Here is an 8,105-nt window from a genome sequence, read left to right as displayed (position 1 = left end):
ATAGAGTGCCCCCTACACTTCCTGTAGTGTATTACAGTCTGTCAGAATGAGCGTGTGGATCATATGAACATTATAGAGCAATATAGAGCGCCCCCTACACTTCCTGTAGTGTATTACAGTCTGTCAGAATGAGTGTGTGGATCATATGATCATTATAGAGCGCCCCCTACGCTTCCTGTAGTGTATTACAGTCTGTCAGAATGAGCGTGTGGATCATATGATCATTATAGAGCATTATAGAGCGCCCCCTACGCTTCCTGTAGTGTATTACAGTCTGTCAGAATGAGTGTGTGGATCATATGAACATTATAGAGCATTATAGAGCGCCCCCTACGCTTCCTGTAGTGTATTACAGTCTGTCAGAATGAGCGTGTTGATCATATGAACATTATAGAGCATTATAGAGCGCCCCCTACGCTTCCTGTAGTGTATTACAGTCTGTCAGAATGAGTGTGTGGATCATATGATCATTATAGAGCGCCCCCTACGCTTCCTGTAGTGTATTACAGTCTGTCAGAATGAGCGTGTGGATCATATGAACATTATAGATCATTATAGAGCGCCCCCTATGCTTCCTGTAGTGTATTGCAGTCTGTCAGAATGAGCGTGTGGATCATATGAACATTATAGAGCATTATAGAGCGCCCCCTACGCTTCCTGTAGTGTATTACAGTCTGTCAGAATGAGTGTGTGGATCATATGAACATTATAGAGCATTATAGAGCGCCCCCTACGCTTCCTGTAGTGTATTACAGTCTGTCAGAATGAGCGTGTGGATCATATGAACATTATAGAGCATTATAGAGCGCCCCCTACGCTTCCTGTAGTGTATTACAGTCTGTCAGAATGAGCGTGTGGATCATATGAGCATTATAGAGCATTATAGAGCGCCCCCTACGCTTCCTGTAGTGTATTACAGTCTGTCAGAATGAGCGTGTGGATCATATGAACATTATAGAGCATTATAGAGCGCCCCTACGCTTCCTGTAGTGTATTACAGTCTGTCAGAATGAGCGTGTGGATCATATGAGCATTATAGAGCATTATAGAGCGCCCCCTACGCTTCCTGTAGTGTATTACAGTCTGTCAGAATGAGTGTGTGGATCATATGATCATTATAGAGCGCCCCCTACGCTTCCTGTAGTGTATTACAGTCTGTCAGAATGAGCGTGTGGATCATATGAACATTATAGATCATTATAGAGCGCCCCCTATGCTTCCTGTAGTGTATTGCAGTCTGTCAGAATGAGCGTGTGGATCATATGAACATTATAGAGCACCCCCTACGCTTCCTGTAGTGTATTACAGTCTGTCAGAATGAGTGTGTGGATCATATGAACATTATAGAGCATTATAGAGCGCCCCCTACGCTTCCTGTAGTGTATTACAGTCTGTCAGAATGAGCGTGTGGATCATATGAACATTATAGAGCATTATAGAGCGCCCCTACGCTTCCTGTAGTGTATTACAGTCTGTCAGAATGAGCGTGTAGATCATATGAGCATTATAGAGCATTATAGAGTGCCCCCTACGCTTCCTGTAGTGTATTACAGTCTGTCAGAATGAGCGTGTGGATCATATGAGCATTATAGAGCATTATAGAGCGCCCCCTACGCTTCCTGTAGTGTATTACAGTCTGTCAGAATGAGCGTGTGGATCATATGAACATTATGGAGCATTATAGAGCGCCCCCTACACTTCATGTAGTGTATTACAGTCTGTCAGAATGAGCGTGTGGATCATATGAACATTATGGATCATCAGAGAGTCAGTGGACTGTGGCAGGGTTTGTTTGGCTTATTTAAAAACAGAGCAGCAACAGGACTGAAAGTTAACTGAACTTCTTGTGACCAGAGTGTCCTTAGCTGTCCTGAGTGTGTGTGTGTGTGTGTGTGTGTGTGTGTGTGTGTTTTCATTCAGTGCAGCCAAATTACCCCTGACTGTGTTGAGGGCAGCAAAAAGGTCAAACCTGCTACGAGCATCTGGACTCTCTCTCTCTCTCTCTCTCGCGCTCTCTCTCGCGCTCTCTCTCTCTCTCTCTCTCTCTCTCTCTCTCGCTCTCTCGCTCTCTCTCTCTCTCTCTCTCTCTCTCTCTTGAAAATAGCTGCACTGACTTTCACACTTTAGGCCTTCTGAGTGAACGAGAATGAGAGAGGGGGGAAAGATGAAAGGAGAAATGGCGGACGGCTCTTCCTCTTCATCGTTTATTTCGGTGAGTTCCTGTTTGCTGCCCGGCCGCGCCACGCCGCTGTCACGCGGACCCTCCTCAGGTTTCTAAACCGACTGTTTGCTTATTCACTTCCTCCCAGTCATGAAGCACCAGGCCTGTTCAGGGCTGTACTGCAGTTCCTCTACCTGCTTCAGCTGTGTTTGGAAGAGAACCTGCAGAAGAGGTGCAGCCTGTTTTCCCTCTACCTCTAATATCATAAATGATCTAATTATAGATTTCATATCATAATCATATGTTAAGTGAAGCTGCAGTCGCAGTGCAGGGAGAGGGGCAGTCTGTGTTTCTATTGTAGTATTATTTAAATAGAGGTTTCTAAAGGACCGGGCGCTGAAGGTGCTGCGTCACGTGAACTGTCACGCTGGTGATGAGTTGTGAGGAGTGTGTGTCTGGCCGTGTGGACAGGTTTTCAGCAGGTGGACGACTCGCCCCTTCTCCTCTCCCTCCATCCATTTATTCATCCCTCATTCTGCCATCCTGCTACTCCTCACCCCGTTACTCTCTCTGCACGTCCTGTTAGCCCTGTCCTCCCACTCTCTCTCTCTCTCTCTCTCTCTCTCTCTCTCTCTCTCTCTCTCTCTCTCACACTCTCTCTCTCTCTCTCTCTCTCTCTCTCTCTCTCATTCTCTCTGTTTCTCTTTCTTTATCTTTATCTCTCTCTCTCTCACTAATTAGGTTGGAGATTGTTCTGTGATGAGGTTCAGTGGTGGAGCTGTCATAGGGACTCAGTTCTGGCCTTCTGAACACACACACACACACACACACACACACACACACACACACTTTCCTATTGAACTCACCAGAATAATTGATTGCCCTGGGATACCCAGCAGGCTCCTGTGTATGTGTGTGTGTGTGACAGAGAGTGAGAGAGTGAGAGAGAGAGAAATGGTGTGAAAGTCAGTTTATTTTCTCTGCAGTTCTTTTCTCTCCTGGTGGGGTGAGCGAGAGAGAGAGCGAGAGAGAGAGAGAGAGAGTGTAGGGGAGAAGGCTGGTATTGAGCAGTGTCTGAGAAACTAATGGCGGAGGTTTTGCAGTGCTCGGTGTGGAGGAGGGCTTTGCAGGGCGCGGGCTGATCCTCGGGCTGATCCGCGGGCTGATCCTCGGGCTGATCCGCGGGCTGATCCTCGGGCTGATCCTCGGGCTGATGCTGGGGAGCTGCAGGTGAAGTGAGCAGTGTTCTGACTGGTTGTGAAGGTTAAATAGGGCTGATTACTGATGGGTTTACAGCTGCTGTGAAGCTAAGTGTTGTGTTTCTCATGAGGTAAATCAGGATTTCAGTGTTTTTAATGATCTGACTGTTTACTTTTACTCTTAAACCACATAGTAGTACTTTTTTTATTTTCATATATTTTTTTGTATTTTATATATATATATATATATATATATATATATATATATATATATATATATATATATATATATATATAAGTGTATATTAATGGCCCTAATGGCCTGTATGACTACTGACTACTCCTTTCTGTCTCACAGGTTAAATAAACGTGAGTTTAAAGCCCTATTCAGCCCGGATTAGTCTCACAGAGTCTCTCAGTGATTTAGGTCCCACCTTAAAAAAATCCCACCGCTTTATAAACTACCTGTCTCACACACACACACACACACACATACACACACACACTACAGAAACCCAAATCACAGCATATTCACCCTATGTAAACCAGTTATTTCACACCAGTAGACCAACAACAACCGAGATCAGTGTACCACTACACACACACACACACACACACACACACACACACACACACACAGGAAGTGATTTAACTGCAGTGTTGTAAAGGAGCTGGGAGCTGATTGGTCAGACTGGATTATCAGATATTAAACACTATAAATCATATATACGTAATTTATAGAAAAGTCTGAACTAAACTAAATCAGTCAGCCCAGAAAGTCTGATTATAGAAACTGATACTGAAAATAAAGAGATTTACTGAACCCATTAATCAGCAGCTCGGGAGAAGTGAGGTCACATTTCTAAACGGATCCGACCTGTGAGAAGAGACTTCATCCATCACTCGTCCTTCCAGACGCTCTATTGAGTTCTTGTCTGGCTCCTCAGCACCTGATCAGTTGAGCGATCAATCATCAGATCATTAATTCTCTGCCACTCATTGGTCAGTTTGGTCAGCATGACCTCCCCCCTCGGAGGATTCTGTCTAGCTCAGTCTGGCCCTGGAACAACTGCTCCTTTATTTCTATTAAACTGCTAATTAGAACCCCTTTAAAACAGCACAGAGACCCCAGGCCCAGTCTACCAACACTCAGCGCTGAAAATCTCTAATCTACTAGACACACTTCCACAAGATGTCCAAATAGTTCTGGACACCCCTTCAAATGCATGCATTCAGCAACTTTTAAGTTTCACATGTTGCTGACACAGATGTGCAAATGCACACACACAGCTTGTCTAGTCCCTGTAGAGAAGAAGTACTGCCAATAGAATAGGACTCTCTGGAGCAGATCAACATCATGACCCTATTGGCTCCATGCTGCCTAATGCCAGGCGTGGGCTAGAGGGGTATAAAGCCCCCCAGCATTGAGGAGCTGTGGAGCAGTGGAGGAGCTGTGTTCTCTGGAATGATGGTGGTGGTGGTGGAGTTGGGTTGAGGACCATCATCCAGCATCCTGATTTTTTGTTGCTGAATGCAATCAAATTCTCACAGGCCTGAATTTAGTCTGTGTTTACTTGTTAGCTACATGAGCTTCATAGCTCCAGAGCTAAAACTAGGGAAATAGACTTGTTTATGTGGGAATATGTTATTACCACGTGCTAAATTAGCTATGTTAGCTGCTAAGAACAAAACACCTTAGAACGCAGACGCCTTTATAGTCCATGTTCTAGATAACACATACAGTGGCAGAATGCACATAAGCAAGTCTATTAACTCGAACGTTGACCCTACATGACCCTCATAGCGTCAGCGCTAAACCTAAGGAAGCTAAATGTGACTATATGAGGAGCAAAAAAGGAACGCAAGGTGGTGTGATTCTAATCTTAATCTTCCCCCACGAGTCTTTAAGTTACCTCTCTTGTGACCTGATTGTTTCAGTTTGTGGCACCAACTCTGTATGATGGCATACTGCCATAATTGTTTAAGGTGGCCCAGTTTCAACCCTGTTCTTTAGGGTGTGATGGTTTTATCTGCTTAGTTAAGGTGGCACAGTTTGCACTCCAGACCTGCGTCTCCAGACCTGCATCTAAAACTCTGTCCATGTGAGCTCTGAGGATGCGGCGAGCCTGTGAGTGACAGCTGGTGTTCTCACGGCACACAGATCTGCCAGAAACCAGCCACAGACATGTTAGTCCTGTCCCTCGTAGCTGCCGTCTGTGTCCTGCAAATGTGTCACTTATTATCATTGAAAGGTTTGAAATCATATTATTATTATAATATCATATCAATTATTATTGTATGCAGTAATTATTCATACCGTATAGATCATAATAATATATAAGGAAGTTACATTACACAAATAATGTACTATAATTGTCAATACCATATTAACTTATATATTTTGAGAATTGATCCCAGTTCTTGAAATATAAGGCATTGTGAATGCTAATAAAGCAAAATGTCATACTGGATATTAATGCTATTAGAGCTTCATACTGGATATTAATGCTATTAGAGCTTCATACTGGATATTAATGCTATTAGAGCTTCATATTGGATATTAATGCTATTAGAGCTTCATACTGGATATTAATGCTATTAGAGCTTCATACTGGATATTAATGCTATTAGAGCTTCATACTGGATATTAATGCTATTAGAGCTTCATACTGGATATTAATGTTATTAGAACTTCATACTGGATATTAATGTTATTAGAGCTTCATACTGGATATTAATGTTATGAGAGCTTCATACTGGATATTAATGTTATTAGAACTTCATACTAGATATTAATGTAATTAGAGCTTCATTCTGGATATTAATGTTATTAGAACTTCATACTGGATATTAATGTTATTAGAGCTTCATACTGGATATTAATGTTATTAGAGCTTCATACTGGATATTAATGTTATGAGAGCTTCATACTGGATATTAATGTTATTAGAGCTTCATACTGGATATTAATGTTATTAGAGCTTCATACTGGATATTAATGTGATTGAGGCTTCATACTGGATGGTAATAGTAAAGGTTATTAAGTTGGTTTATATAATTAAAAACTTTCTAGCAGTAGTCTGTTCTCTGCTCTGGTATTTTCCTCAGTGGTCAGACAGATCGATACACACACTGTAACAGCGGAATGGTGTGTTTCAGTAATCAGTGCTTGTCTAATAAGCAGCACGGACGTTGCCTGGAGGGGGGGACTGACCTGCTGACCTGCTTTAGACCAGACGATGTTGGTGCACTGTAAATGAAGCTTTGCAAGGCCTTCAGTTCATACCGTATGTAAACAGTATGTGCAGCTAATCACACAAATGATGCTACCCTAAATGCCATTGCTTTGCCATGTAAACACAGGGAGCTTCGAGGCTGACCGTGTTAGCTTGAGCGCAGTCACTGTGGTAGCCATGTTGGCAACGTTAGCCACGTTAGTTACAGTAGCTTTAGCTAATAATTGGAACTCGCTAGTAAGCCGACCAGCATGGGGAAGTGTTTTGGTTGAGGTCCACAAGCTCTGCTTGTATATAAACCAGAAAAACCAGCATTCGCAGGTGGTTTGAACACTGGAAGGTCATGGAAATCAGAAGTAACCATTCCTTTGGTCACAAGAACGATCTCATTTGCATATCCCTGCCTATCAGAATTTGGCCCCGCCCACTCACACTGCAGTTTCTAAAAGTGTTTTAGCTTTTTGAATTTAGTGAGTGCTTTTTGAATGAAGCTCTTCTAATGTACATGCAAACACTAAATGGACAAAAGTTTTGGGACACCTTCCCATTGAAGTCTTTTTACAAAATTTAAGCATTGCTGTGAGGATTTGATTGCATTTAGTGACGAGTGTTAGTAAGGTCAGGATGTTGGATGAGCACCACCCCACCTCATTCTAAAAATGTTGGATGTCTGATCACAACAAAGGAGAACAACTAAACACAAGACCGCTGTAGAATCTGGACAGAAGGGTTAGAGCTCCTTTAGAGTTTCCTGTCCTGCTATCTTCTGAAGCGCCTACAGCTGACAGCTGTGCTTGTGCTGAACCTTTGTTTCTTTTTCGTAGTATTTTTATTATTTTTTAAAATCCCGACAGTAAAGCAGCTCTGCCCACGGAGGTGTTTGTGCCTGCAGTGGAAATGTTAGCTTGGTGAGTGTGTGGGCTACCAGATGGCACTCCCACAACCCTCGACTAGACGAGCTGAATACAACACTGCTGAATTTATCTCCCAGTTGTCTGTAGCTCAGCTCCAGCGCTGGTCAGTAGGTTATTGTTGCACTAGTTCAGGATGCATTATAGCTCCAAAAGTATGTAGACACCTGCTCCTCAAGTGTTTCTTCTATAATCAAGGATATTAATAGGGGGGTTGTTCCCTTTTGAAGGACTCGATTGCATTCATCCCCATGAGAGCATCAGTGAGGTCAGGTACTAATGTTGGATGATTAGTCCTGCCATTCCAGCTTATCCCAAAGGTATTGGATGGAGCTCCAGAGAACACAGCTCTACCGCCCATATTCCATCCTCCCTCCTTGTCCTGAACCTTTAGATCAGAACTTCTGTAAGATGATGAAACACACTTTGGTCAGATGGGTCCAGATGTCTAATCTGTAGAGAAGTAGTGGAAGAACTCTGGTGGAGCTCCATCCATTACTTTTTGGGATGAGTTGTGGATGATAAGGTGGGGTGGTGATCATCATTCAACATCCTGACCTTAACAAGCTCTTGTCGCTGAGTGCAATCAAATCCTTAC

General features: G+C 43.1%; 1 protein-coding gene across 2 annotated transcripts in view; it reads left to right on the top strand.

Annotated features, from left to right (window-relative positions):
- Window positions 1–3,229: 3,229 nt before the first annotated feature.
- rab11fip4b (RAB11 family interacting protein 4 (class II) b) overlaps window positions 3,230–8,105 on the top strand; it is a 36,857-nt gene continuing 31,981 nt past the window's right edge. For both annotated transcript variants that reach the window (XM_072683325.1, XM_072683324.1), the window contains exon 1: window positions 3,230–3,391. The gene's annotated coding sequence lies outside the window, so the exon portion shown is untranslated. The remainder of the gene's footprint in view (window positions 3,392–8,105) is intronic.

This window comes from Salminus brasiliensis, chromosome 7, assembly GCF_030463535.1.
Source record: "Salminus brasiliensis chromosome 7, fSalBra1.hap2, whole genome shotgun sequence".
NCBI lineage: Eukaryota > Metazoa > Chordata > Actinopteri > Characiformes > Bryconidae > Salminus > Salminus brasiliensis.
The sequence above is the reverse complement of the archived record's forward strand: the minus strand, read 5'-3'. Positions and strand labels throughout refer to the sequence as shown.